Below are 13,881 nucleotides of genomic sequence, written 5' to 3' on the forward strand. Positions count from 1 at the left end.
TCTTTATTATCATTTGTACGAGTGGCATCAATGCCATCAGTGTCCCTGAAAGAACAATTTTATGCCAAAATGTCCATTCAGTTTTTCTTTATGATTGTTTCTTTTGTGGCATTTCTAGGTGTTTCTTTAGTCTGGTATTATTGTTTATCTTTTTTTTTTAAAAAAGGAATTTTAATATAATGAATCATGACAGTATCCTTAACTTTTTTGAAATATTTTTTGAATTATTTTTTCAATAGGAAGATACACACACACACATACACACACACACACACACACACACGGAGGAAGAACTTGTCAATTGATCCACCCAAGATATTTGAAAGATCCATTGGGATAGTTTCTGAAGTGTTTATGGACAATTCAACGGAGGCCTTAACTGTTTCTTAGAATAGGCAAGTAATGGTTAACCTTGGATTTGGCTTGCCTAAGCCTTGAGCTCTGTGTACATGGATCTCTGTATGATCTGTTCAGAGTTAGATTCTGACTGAGCTGGATCTGTAATTATGGCTGGGGCGAGGTTTTGTGCAGTTTCCTGGGCTAAGTTGAATCCCATTATTACTTCTGTCACCTATGGGTTGTCTATGCCTCTTGTGGGGGGGGGCATGGGGGGGTGATATTAAGCTGGGTCCAGCAGGGGAAAATGCTTCTGTGTGTGGAAGGAAATGGTTCTTTATGTCCTGAATGAGATGGTACTCTGCCTTTTCCTCAAGAGTTCTTCATTGGATGAAGTCATAGTGGACAATTTTCAGCCAGATTTCAGACTATTTTTTTTGTAGTGATAGGCCTACAAAATGCTTGGAGGAGGCAGATTATCTTTGCCCCTTTTAGCCAATACCAGACAAGTCTAGGATATAGTATCAAGATGACATTGATTATACCTATACCTTTCACTAGCCAGGATAGGGGAACTATATATATTCTGCCCTTATTTGATCTCTCACTGGATTTCAACATTATCAATCATAATATCCTTCTGGGCTGGCTGAGAGGTTGGAAGTAAGAAGCACAATTCTTCAGTAGTTCTCCTCTTTCCTCCAAGGCTGTTTACAGTCAATTCAGACTGGTGGAGGGAGCTCTAGACTCTGCTTTTGCCTTGTGGAGTGTCACTGTGTTCAACTTTCTCTCCAATGCTTTTTAAAATCTATATGAAATTGCTGGAAGAGGTCATCCATTTGCCTGGAGTTAAAAATCATCAGCTCAATAAGGACAAAACCAAATGACTTTGGGTTCTAGGGCCACCCTTACAGTGCGTTCCCATCTTTAACTCTGGCTTGGATTATATTGTCCATTCAGAACTGCCATGCAATCTAGTGGTTTGCCTGGAGCAACAGCTCCAGAGGTGGTTTTCAGCAGGTTCTGACCAGTTATAGAGAACCGGTAGTAGAAATTTTGAGTAGTTGAAAGAACTGGTAAATACCACCTCTGTGGCCCCTCCTCCATCTATTCTCTGCCTCCCGAGTCCCAGCTGATTGGGAGGGAGTGGGGATTTTGCAGTAACCTTCCCTGCCACACCCACCAAGCCACACCACAGCCACCAAGCCACGCCCACAGAACCGGTAGTAAACAATTTTGAATTCCACCACTGCAAGCTCCCTCTCAAAGAGCAGATAGCAGTCATAGTCTGGAATGTCTTTGCTCAAATTCATGTTGTGTGTCAGCTGTATCATCTCACAGATTGGGAGGAACTGCTCACTGATCACCTCTCTATTTTAGTATGCATTCTATATGAGATTGCCTTTTAAGTGCATTCAGAAACTAAAGCTGATCCACAAGCATGCATCATAACAACCGTATGTAACAATATTGCTGTGTAAGTTGCACTGAGTCAGTAAGCTTTCTGTTGCAATTCAAGATGGTGGTTGTCACCTTTAAAGCCCTACATGAGATAAGTCAGATTACTCATGAGACACACACACACACATCCTTACTGATGGACAGTGTCACCTGGCAGGATCTTAGAAATGTGTCTTCTTTGTCATGGTTCTACCTTATGGAACAGCCTTCCTCCAAATATGAGTTTTAGAAAGCAGTAGAGATCTGGCTTTCCTTCCCACCTATGCATTGCAGCCAGGATATTGATGGAGCTAGCACGTTGTGCTGGATTCTTGGGTGGCAACTTTGATTTCCATTTTAAGTTATTTTTGTGTTTTAATTATATTCTATTTTTTCTGTTTGATGCTCAGAGTTCCTTCTGGTAGATGTGTGACTACATAAACGCCTTTAATGAACTAACTAACTAACTAACTAACGAGAGAGAGAGAGAGAGAGAGAGAGAGAGAGAGAGAGAGAGAGAGAGAGAGAGAGAGAGAGAGAGAGAGAGAATGGATGGATAGAGATAGAGAGAGATAGAGATAGAGATAGAGATAGAGATAGAGATAGACAGAGACAGAGACAGAGACAGAAACAGAGACAGAGACAGAGATAGATTCCATATGAATTGCTGGCAAGTTACTTACTGTATATTGATTAATTAAAACCTTAAAATGTTAAATGTTTTCATTTTAATTTTTTTTCTTACCATCACTAATATTCCATTCTATGTGTTGTCAAGCTCAGACCACAGGGCACAGATCACTCAAGAAGCAAAAATCATGGAAACTTCAATATAGTAAAGAGTTTTAATGAACACATTAGGGATAAAACACAGACGTTTGTTAACTTGAGTATTATTAATAGTAAGTGAATTAGGGCATCATTTATTTGAATATTTGGAATCTCTATTTTCCTGGGGTTTCAGCAATGTGAACTGACTGCTATTTATGGAATCTGCAACTGACTCTTGTCCTGTTTGCATTGTTTACATTTAACATTTCCAGCTTCTCCACAATTGCTCATAAGTTTCCATTTCCAACAACTTTGTAAATTAAAACTGGTTAAAATAATTTTGTTTTGACTGTATTTATAAAAGCCAATTAACAGTCATTCCACCACACCTGCCTCATTTCAGAATTTGGGGTCCTCACTATCCCTAATCTGGGAACATACCCTGGATGGATCAGTTATATTCAAACCTAGCGATCCTGAAGACACCTTGGAGTGAGACTATATAATTCCTTATAGGTCAGTGATGGCTAACCTTTTTGTCCTCACGTGCTGAAAACATAAGAGTGCATGCCGACACAACCCCCACCCCCTTTTGGGCCTAACAGGCCACCATGAAGCCCCCCGTGACCAAAAATGGGGTGCAAGAGGGTGGGGGGAAACCAGGGAGCACAGTCTTCCACGTGCACAGCAGAAACCTGGAAATTAGCTGGCCAGTGGGAGGTACCAGTGACGTATGGTGAGGTTCACGACACGGGCAAAAGCCACCCTATGTCTGCCAGCACCAGCCGCCCCCGAAGCCCCAACACGTCCTGCTGTATGGCTGCTGCGTCCGCCATAGAACAGGACGACGGCCATAAAGCGGGATGCACCGAGGCTTCGGAGGCGGCTTTCCTTTATGCTTTTATGTAAAAAAAAACAAGCAAACCAGACGTGCGCTCGAGAGAGGTGGGGGCAACTGAGGGGTTGACAGGGCACTGATTTTGGCGCGGTCTTGCTGCCTCACTTAGAACTACCCACCAGAAACGAAGCAGTCCTGCGGCCCCCAGTGGCCCCTTTGTTCGCGGGGTGCAACAGCCCACCCTTTGACTCACTGTTTCCTTCCAGGTGGCTGGAGAGCCACTTGTGACAAGGCGTCCCGCCTCAAGCTACCTGCAGCAGCGCTTCCCTCCCTCTGAGCCCCGCCTGCCTGCTGCTGGCAGTAACCCTCCAGGTGTCTTCTTCACCGGGCAAGCCCTCTGCAGGGCAAGGGGGTGTGACCGGGCCAGGCAGAGTTGGGAGGGGGGGCAGACAAACTCCATGCCCGCCTCTTTCTTCCAGCAGTGCCAAGAGTTGCTGGTGGCAAAGAGCTCAGCGTTGTCGCCCAGCTGGAGGGGAGGGTGTGGGGTGCAGGAGACCAGCCTCTGGGAAGCTCGCCTCTCCGGACGGCCCTGTAAGCCCCACACTCCCCTCCGGCTTGCTCCATCCCATCTGCCATAACTTCACCCATGTGCCGTCATGAGACGAGCGATCTGGTCCAGACTGGGCACTGCTGCGGCACTTGTCCTGACACCTGTGCCTCTTTCTGCCAGCCCACCCAGCCCATTCCTCCCCCATAAAAGACCCACCTCTGCTGGCAGGCTGCCCCTCTCTTCTCAAACAAGCTGCCCTTCCTGCCTCTCCCCCCTTTCCTCTCTTCTCAAACAAACACTCTCTCAAATTGAGTGTTTGCTTGAGTGAAATAAAGAAACAAACAAACACACACACACACACACAAATTACTTACAATAAAAAATACTTACAAATTACAATAATTTTGAATTCCTCCCCCCCTCCCTCTGACTCACATACCTTTTCCAGCTGTGTCACAGAGGATTTTAACTCTGCTCTTGTCTGCCGTGATGAAAATGTGAAAATGTAAAAAGAAAAAGGCAGGCTGGGCTAGTTGCTGCTAGAGTCACCATGTGAATGACTCTGCTTAACTTTTTTTTAAAAGCCTCTAAAAAAGTGCCCTCTGCAGGAGGAGGCGAGAGAACCACGTACCTCCTTTGCATAAGGAATTTTTCGCCTTTTAACCCTTGCTTAACTCTGCTCAAGTGATCATAAAGATAGACAAAAGGAGGCACATGGTTCTCTCGCCTCTTCCTGCAGTTAAGCACTAAGCAGAGTCATTCACTGTGACTCTACAGCAACTATCTCAGCCTTTTTCCTTTTAATTTTTTTTTCTTTTCATGATGATTGCCGCCCCTGCCTTCACATCCCTGGGAGGTACACACACATGTGCGGTGGAGCTGGGCTGAGCGACGGCTGGCATGCCCACAGAGAGGGCTCTGTGTGCCACCTGTGGCACATGTGCCATAGGTCCACCATCACTGTTATAGGTAATGACCCATTCTATGAATTGTACTCTGAAATCTACTAATAACCAATTTCTATATTATGTGATCTTGACAGCTTGGAGGCTAAAACATATAAAGTATGTTAACTAGAGTAATAAAATTGGAATAAAGTTGTTGGAACCGAGTATGTCTAGTTTAATGAAAACAAGGCTTAAGGGTAACACCATAGCAGTGTTCCAATATATCAGGGGTTGCCACAAAGAAGAGGGAGTCAAGCTATTCTCCAAAACACCTGAAGGTAGAACAAGACAATGAGTGGAAACTAATCAAGAAGCAATGCAACCTAGAACCAAGGATCAATTTCCTGACAGAACAATTAATCAGTGGAACAACTTGCCTCCAGAAATTGTAAATGCTCCAACACTTGAAGTTGTTAAGAAGATGTTGGATAACCATTTGTCTGAAGTGGTGTAGGGTTTCCTGCCTGAGCAGGGTGTTGGACTACAAGACTTCCAAGGTCCTTTCCAACTCTATTAGTCTGTTTGTTCTGCTTATACTCTTCAGCAAGCAAATTGTTATATTTTGAACTGCTTGCAGTTTCTGAATAGCGTTCGAGGGCAGCTTAATCAGAGTATTAATAGGTCATCCCGGAGTTAACAAGAGTAGGTGTAAGGGAGACCAAAATATTCCTACCATCTTGGGCTGCAACCCGTGGCCAGATAAAGTTGGGCAAATATTAGAACATCCAGCTATGTCTTTCACAATAGCTGAGAGTGGACAAAGCCTTCCAAGTCACAGAACTGCATCTTTCGGGAGAGAAATGCTTATCTTGGATAACTAGAGTAATATTTGAAGCAGAGAAAAAATAGATGATTTCTATACAACTTCATCTTTTTCCTGTACCAATAGTCCATGAAAAATATTGAAAGCCATTGGGAGAGCCAAAAGAACAAAGTTGAGCCCACTTCTCCCATCAAGAGCTCAGCAAAGATTGTACCAGAGTGATCGTTGCTGTTTTCATCTCATATCCATGTCTTGACTGAAATGGAAACAGATAAACTGTGTTGTCTAGGGGTATTCTGTCATTTTAGCTTCACCTCATTCATGATCATCTTTCCTGAAAAGATAAGGCAATCATTATCTAAGTTCCACCTAGAATTTCCTTGAAGTGGGATTGCAGGTGGTTTCTCACTGCCGTTTTCAAAGTGGGCATCATTGTGTCTCGTCGTCTCCACTATTGGTCCAACACTATTGGTCCTGCAGCTTCATGATGATTGGGCATGGATCTAACCCATGGGTGGAAAAATTCACATCACAAACTACCTTTTCCAGTTCCTCAGAATTAGCAAACTTGAATTTCATCCCAGCTAACTTTGCAAGAGTTTATCCCATTCACCTTTGCCCCTGCCCATGTTGAATCATGAGTGATTTTCAGAGAAATGTTGCACAACGTTCTCACATCAGCACTCAAAAGATCTTCATACAATTATCCCCCAATAGATGCATGTCACTATGAAAATAACTGACAGAACTCGAGCCACTAATGCATTGACAGCAGAGGATTAATTTTGCTTCACTACTCTTATCAATACAGCGTATAGCTGAATATGACCTGTTAACCATATTTTGTCAAGTTTACCTTCACATTCTTTCTCCCACAATATTTTGGGAGATTGCTCTGCTTCTTCATCTCCCAGTGTTTCTCAGCAAGTCAAGACCCTTTTACCCAGGATCTGTGGACACAAAGAGGCTGTTCTAGAGAAATGTCATCAAGCACTCTAGCCATCTCCATCAAGTGCATTAAGCATTCACTTTCCTTTCCAAGATGACCCAACCTTGGTCACCATTGTCATCCAATCTCTCCACTAAACTCCTTCAGACTATCTGACATATGACATCAAGGACATGATCTTCCATCAGCACCTCTAATAATGTCCAACAAAAATTTCAGAATAGCAACATACCATCCATTGGAATGCAATCATTTCAGATTGTTCTCCTTGATCACCAACTCCCCAGATGATCTGATATCAATTGCTATTTAGGTATTTTTTTAAAAAAAAAGTTTAATTGTCCATATAAATAAAACAGGTATTAAGAAAGTTGAATGGTAACTTTAATCTGAAAAATTAAATTCCATATCCTAACCCAGGGCTGTCGAACTCCTAGCCTGCGGTCCAGGTTCATCACATGCTGGCCATGCCCACGGCCAGTTTAGCACAGGGGAAAAAAAGTCACGATATGTCACATGATGCCCCCTGGCACCGCGGGTTTGACACCCCTGCCCTAGCTACAGAAAATAACAATATCTGGTGCTTTTCTACTTAAGGTGAAAAGTCCTCTCCAAAAGAAAAAAAAATAAAATTGATCTGTTTTCTTCAGAAACCAATTCCGCTTTACATTATCAGTTTTCTGAAACATTTTAAGTTGGCCGGCCTGTTCTGTTTATTGTATTTGTTCTTGCCAATGCTCTTTTATGTTGGCATTTTATTGTTCTTATTGCATTTCATGACTGCATGACTTTTTTTTTCTATTTATTATGCCTTCCCCAGATACCTTTTGATGAAAGACCGTTTTTAAAAATGCAGTCTGATTCATTCCGTGCTTATCTATAAGGAAGCCCCACTGTGTTTTGATTGGGTTTACTCTGAGATAAATGCACAGGATTGCAGTTTGAGAAAGAGACAACAGAGAGAATCTTCCAATAAAGAAATCCTCCCCCCACCAACAGTTTTTTTTTTCATTTCACTAGTTGCTACTGAACCAACTCAAACTATCCATTGCTGCCTACCTGCCCTTACTACCAGAACATTAAAGCTTATATGAAAGATTGCTGGAGTGAATACTAATTGACAGGATTGGGCCCATGATGAACACCTGGGGCTGTCATTATATTCAGATAAACAGATGGCTGCAAGGAGCTTGTTTGTAGTTCTCAAAATTATTTTGTCAATGGTGCCATCTCCTGGTAGATAATTGCTAAGAATTATCTCCGAAATGCTTTTGCCTCTGAATCCCCACTAATATTTATTGACATTATACTAAAATTGCAAATTTTACAAGAAAAGAACTAGCTTAATCTAGTTGCCTTGACATCTTTATTTTCTTGCATGCAACTGCTAAGGTGCTTTTGGTTATTGCTGTTGTTGTTGGCAGTAGTAATAGTGTCAAAAGATCATTCAAAAGCATCATTCAACAGCTCTTTGTATAATTAGATCCTTTTAGGAAAAATAGGCCTCAGCAAATGTGTTTATCTTTTCAATTTTAGTTGTTTTTAGCTGAAATACTTTATGCATTTATCTTCAATGAACACGTCAGGTAAGGTAACTTGTGAAAGAAGGGCTAGCCACAGATATCTTGGGCAAGATATGTTTGACTAATTTAATAGAAAATTGTTATATCATTTTTTTTCCTTATAAGAATTCAAAGCTGATTGACTAAAATACACTATAAGTACCGAAAAAATAGTGTGATCTGTTCATCTATTTACTCATGTTTGCTAGCTCTGGATTCAGTCATGGCTAAAGAAACTTGACATCAAACTTAATTTTATTTTTAACTAGGCTTCGAACATGATATAATCAGGGACAGAGATTGGTAGTGTAGTCTCTCAGAATCTTGGCCCATGTGTTCTGTTTCAGATGGTATATGTAGATCCCAAAGTTAAATAACAGTACAGTAAATAGAAAATAATGGCTGAAATCATTTTGAATTCACCAAACCATCTACAATTTGGGAATTCCCATCTCGAATTTCACAAGATGTTGTCGAAGATGGTCAAAATTGCAAAAGGTTTTAAGAAAGAATGGTCATCCTGCAGCCTCTCACAACGTTTAGGACAATTTAAAAGACACTACTCAGATAAAACTGGATAATGTATAAGAATTTTTCATTGATGTGAAAAAAAAAAGTTGATGAATTAGAACCTGCTGCATTTTAAACCTGGGCATCCATTAAGATTTGGACTTGATTAAAAAAAATCCACCACATCACTAGGAACAGAGAAATTATGTAAATCAGGGGTTCCAACCCAGCTCACAGCATGCCAGAAACTAAGCCATGCAAAAAAATGCAAAGCCTCATCCGTGGGATGCAGGCAGAACATGAAACCATGCCCCCTCTGGTTTGTGGAAAAACCTCTCTCCATACAACCATTTCCTGATGCCCAAAAATTGGGGGGCTGCTGATGGAGATGATTGCTCTATTTTTAAACTGGATCCGAACAAATTCAACAATTTCCTCAGGGCAGCAGGTCCCCTAGTGGTGGCATATTAGAGATGCTCAGGAAGCCAGGGAGGCTGCAAATCACTGGAGAAATCATTGTACTTTAAAAGATACAAAATGCATGCCTCTTGGTTACCTTGTAATTCTATGGCACCAAATTATGCTGATTTTATCAGAGATTTACCTTAATTTAAATTGTTATCCTGTATATTGTACTGTTCACATATTTTATAAATAGTATGAAATGATGTTCTGCTTAAACTTATATTTGTGTTTGTATGTATAATGTGTTTTATTAGTGTTGTACTTCAGTGATTGCATGACCTCTGCCATATGCTAAATAAAAATAAAACCTTGTAACTAAGTAATTGCAAACACACAATGTTCTACATATATGCTCTTTGAAAGAATGTCTAAAGCAAATTTGCATGAGAATTGCTAAAGAAAAATGTGAAGAGAATTTCTTTGTCAGACAGTGGTCCAAAAGCTGAGCTTCAAAAATTACTAAGGCTATATTCCACTATTCCAGGGATCCCCAAAGTGGTCTATCAACCTCCAAGAGTCAATGCAGCTATCTATTATTATTATGGCTCCTCACACAGTCAACCAGATGTCTAGACTGGATTTGGAATTTTTGACCACTTATCAAGTCCTTCTCAAGGACAGGGATAGGCAGATGTGGGTGTTTGATGGTGTTACAGACATCATTGCAGGTTGTAAACTGTTCCAAGTAAAACTGCCTTTTGCAATTGGCTAGTGGTGAATTGGTTGATGATGATGGTGTTGAAGTGGCGCTGCGGTTGTTTTCGGATTGCACCAATGATACCTATTACTATTACTAATTTTGCAGGATTGCACCAATGATACCTATTACTATTACTAATTTTGCAGGATTGCACCAATGATACCTATTACTATTACTAATTTTGCAGGGATGCAGTGGCTCAGTGGCTAAAGATGAAAGTGAGTAAATTTCCTTCTTATTTAAATGTTCCTTTTTAAACATTTCTGATGGGGCAAAAACAGTACAGTACTGCTACTAAGGTAGCTTATTGGCTAAGACGCTGCACTTGTCAATCAGAAAAATTGGCGGTTCAGCAGTTCAAATCCCTAGCGCTGTGTAACAGAGTGAGCTCCCGTTACTTTTCCCAACTTCTGCCAACCTAGCAGTTTGAAAGCACGTAAAAATGCAAGTAGAAAAATAGGAACCACCTTTGGTGGGAAGGTAACAGCATTCTGTGTGCCTTCGGCATTTAGTCATGCCGGCCACATGACCATGGAGATGTCTTCGGACAGTGCTCGCTCTTTGGCTTTCAAATGGAGATGAGCACACCCCCCTAGAGTCGGGAATGACTAGCACATATGTGCGAAGGGAACCTTTATCGTTACTAATTTTGCTTTCTTTTTCTATAATCATTTTATGCTGTGATTTTCTCCAGTTCTTTCTCTTCTATTCTGCTGTCTCTAAATACTGCAATGTCCACTATCTACAATAGATGATTTTGTCATTCTTACCAACAATTGTTAAGTCTGCAGGTGCTTATCTGTTGAATTCTAAAATCCCAGAGCAATGAAAATGAAGAAAATGAAACTTCTTCATTTTCTAAGACTTTTTTCCATGTTGTGGTTCCATCAGTTCTTGCTTGCAGACAAATGGTATTTCTTGCAAATCTTCCAATGAACCACTGTTGCTGTTTTGTCAAGCCACACATTCTGTGCTATCTTCTTGCAACAGCTAGAAATGAATACTATCTCCTCTATCTGCCACATTCTAACCTCTCCAAATTCTCTGAAGTAGAATATTTTTGGCACAAAGTGATCAAATAACCATCATTGGTAAATAAGAATTTGAAATTTTATTGCATTTGTTCAAGTCTAACATAATAATCGCACCATCACATTACTTCTCTATAAAATGCACTTTCCCTTTTCCAAAGTTCTATAGTTTTGAGAGAAAGGACTGTTATTTCAGGTAATCTGCTCATAAATATTTTCAACCATGAGACATGAACTATTAAGTTAATCATTACAAGGATATATAGAAGTGGAAGTGGAAGCCAACTTGATGTAGTTGGTTAAACTGCTGGACTAGCAACAAAAAGATGATGAACTCAAGTTTTTGTTAGGCACAAAAGCTAGTTGGGCAACTTTGACCAACCATTCTTCCATAGCCCCACCCTGTTTGCTGTTATAGAGGAAAGCAGAAAAGAGAGTGTTATGTTTGACACCTAGAGCTTTATAAAATAAAGGGAAGATATGAATTTATTAAATCTAAGTAATGCTGAAGCCACTTTTTCCCAAATGGAAAGCTCAGTTACTTCTGACTACTGTTTAATTCAAATGGATTACAACTAATCATACTTTTCTACCCAAGATATAGAAATGTATTAGTGGTTTGATTTTGCTAATTCAGTAATTTTGTATAACATTTTGCTACCATTTTAATAAAAAAGAGACAGCCATCTTTTATCTTCAGAGACTTATTTAAAAGGTAAATTCCATATATCCAAGACTCCAGAGAGATACAAGTCCTGTGGGAAGTTTGAAGTTATACTTAAAAATCTCTAAATGTGCCTGATAAGTGCTAAACTAATTGTTTAGCTAAAACAAATAACAGGATTTTGAAAAAATATAACCATTTACATCCTAAGATTTTTGATAGAGACTATCTAGATTGAGTTGGAGGCTTTACAGCACCATTCTTGTCCAGAACTGGAGAGAAAGGAAGGGAAGGAGAAAGAAAAAAAGCAAGAAAGCAAGAAAGCAAGAAAGTAAGAAAGCAAGAAAGAACGACTCGCAGCAGGATGTGTCACACCCAAACCTGGTTTAGCGAAGAGGGAAAAATCCTGATATGTCACGTGATGCCACTGTGTTGATGCAAGTTTAACACCCCTGTTCTGGAGGACCCAAAACCCTTCATTGCTTGTGAAATAGCCAGATTCTGTCACCATGAAGAAATAAGCCATAACTAGATAGTTACAAGAATAACCAATTCTGTTTTATTCACTTCAGATTTACTGGATTATCAATACAATACAATAGCAGAGTTGGAAGGGACCTTGGAGGTCTTCTAGTTCAACTCCCTGCCTAGGCAGGAAACCCTATACCGTTCCAGACAAATGGCTATCCAACATATTCTTAAAGACTTCCAGTGGTGGGGCATTCGCAACTTCTGGAGGCAAGCTATTCTGTCAGAAAATTTCTCCTCAGTTCTAAGTTGCTTCTCTCATTTATTAGTTTCCACCCATTGCTTTTTGTGCCTTGGAGAATAGTTTGACTTCCTCTTCTTCTCTATCTTCTTTGAGGTGTCCAGTATTTTCATTTTACAGATTGTAATATTTCAGATTTATACTTGCACTTATACTTTATACTTGCACGATTAATTAACATGCCATTATAGTAGCCTATCATATTTATTACAGAAAATTCTTGTTATGTTAGCATTTTACCTCACCTATTTGATTTTACTATTGTGTTGTATATTTTAAATTTTTACCGATCATTGCTTCAATAAACTGAATAGTACAGATAGCTCTAATTGTATTGAAAATACTGAGATTTGAGTATGTATATAAATAAGGTTTCCTTTTTAATGCAATATGTATTATTGTGGTTTTGAGAATGAAAATGCATCCTAATTTTTCATGTACATGAATGCTTGTTTAGTTCAGTAAGATTATGGTCATAAAATTATCTTATCTCAAGCATTTATTTAGTATGTGTATTTAGACTGCAGCTGATGCCTCTTAGCTAGTAAAATCTTTAAAACTATGTTTTCTAACAGCAGGAGTGGGATTCTACCCATTCAGACCTGTTCTGGTGATCAGCTGGCAGTGAACCAATTCGCTCTGAGGATCAGCTGGGCCTGCCTGCCCCTGCGCTATACTCACCTATTACCTTTTCTGAAGCCTAGCTGATAGGCGCGAGAGAGTGAATTGCCATGTCTTGGCTGTTTTGCATTGGAGCTGCAGTAGAAGGTAAGTTTTCAAAAGCACTGCATACGCATGAAGTGCACGCTCAGCAAACTGGTTGTTACACTGGTTGAATCCCACCCTCTAACAGTGAATCATATCAGCACTATTAAAAAGGAATTAAAAAGGAAGAGAGAGCTAATAAGGAGAATATCTCTAAGCACTCATATTTTTACCATCCAAACTCAAGAACATTTCTTCAGTTCTCTGAATAAAGTATCAAGACCAATTTTTAAAAGTCCTTTATTATATTTTTTAAAAACCACCACCCAGCTCAAAGAAAAATCTTTATATGGAAGATATTTTTCCTGTCATTCTTACATTCCGAAACTGCTGTGTTTCTCACAGGTTTCAATTTATACTTAGTTAAATTGTATTATTTTGAGTGGATTCTTGAATTTATAATATCAAGATTTTTTTAGGCCGGCCTGTTTGAAATTTTATTGGTTCATGGCACCACCAAGTTAGAAAAACTCTCTCGGTGTGGTTATGACCCACTACATGTTCTACAAAAATGATTATCATTAACTACACTAATCTTTCTCTTTTTGAAGATATGTGGCAAATCGTTGGAAACACATCTTATTTCTTTTAAGTAATATCCTTGCTTAGTCTTGAATTACATAAATGAAAACTAACACCAAAACAAGAAAATCATATGATGTTATATTGCTAAGAAACAAAAATAGTTTACAATCAACTGGCCATCCAGAGATGTAGCAACTGAGTCCCTAATCAAAGGACCATATTTTCTTAAGGCAGAGCAGATAACTAACTGAATGTCTGGGTAAAAGCATTAAATGAGAGATTCATCTTGCCTTGGC

Source organism: Thamnophis sirtalis, unplaced genomic scaffold, assembly GCF_051295495.1.
Source record: "Thamnophis sirtalis isolate CommonGarterSnake01/CBP01778 unplaced genomic scaffold, rThaSir2_p1.2 scaffold_1, whole genome shotgun sequence".
NCBI lineage: Eukaryota > Metazoa > Chordata > Lepidosauria > Squamata > Natricidae > Thamnophis > Thamnophis sirtalis.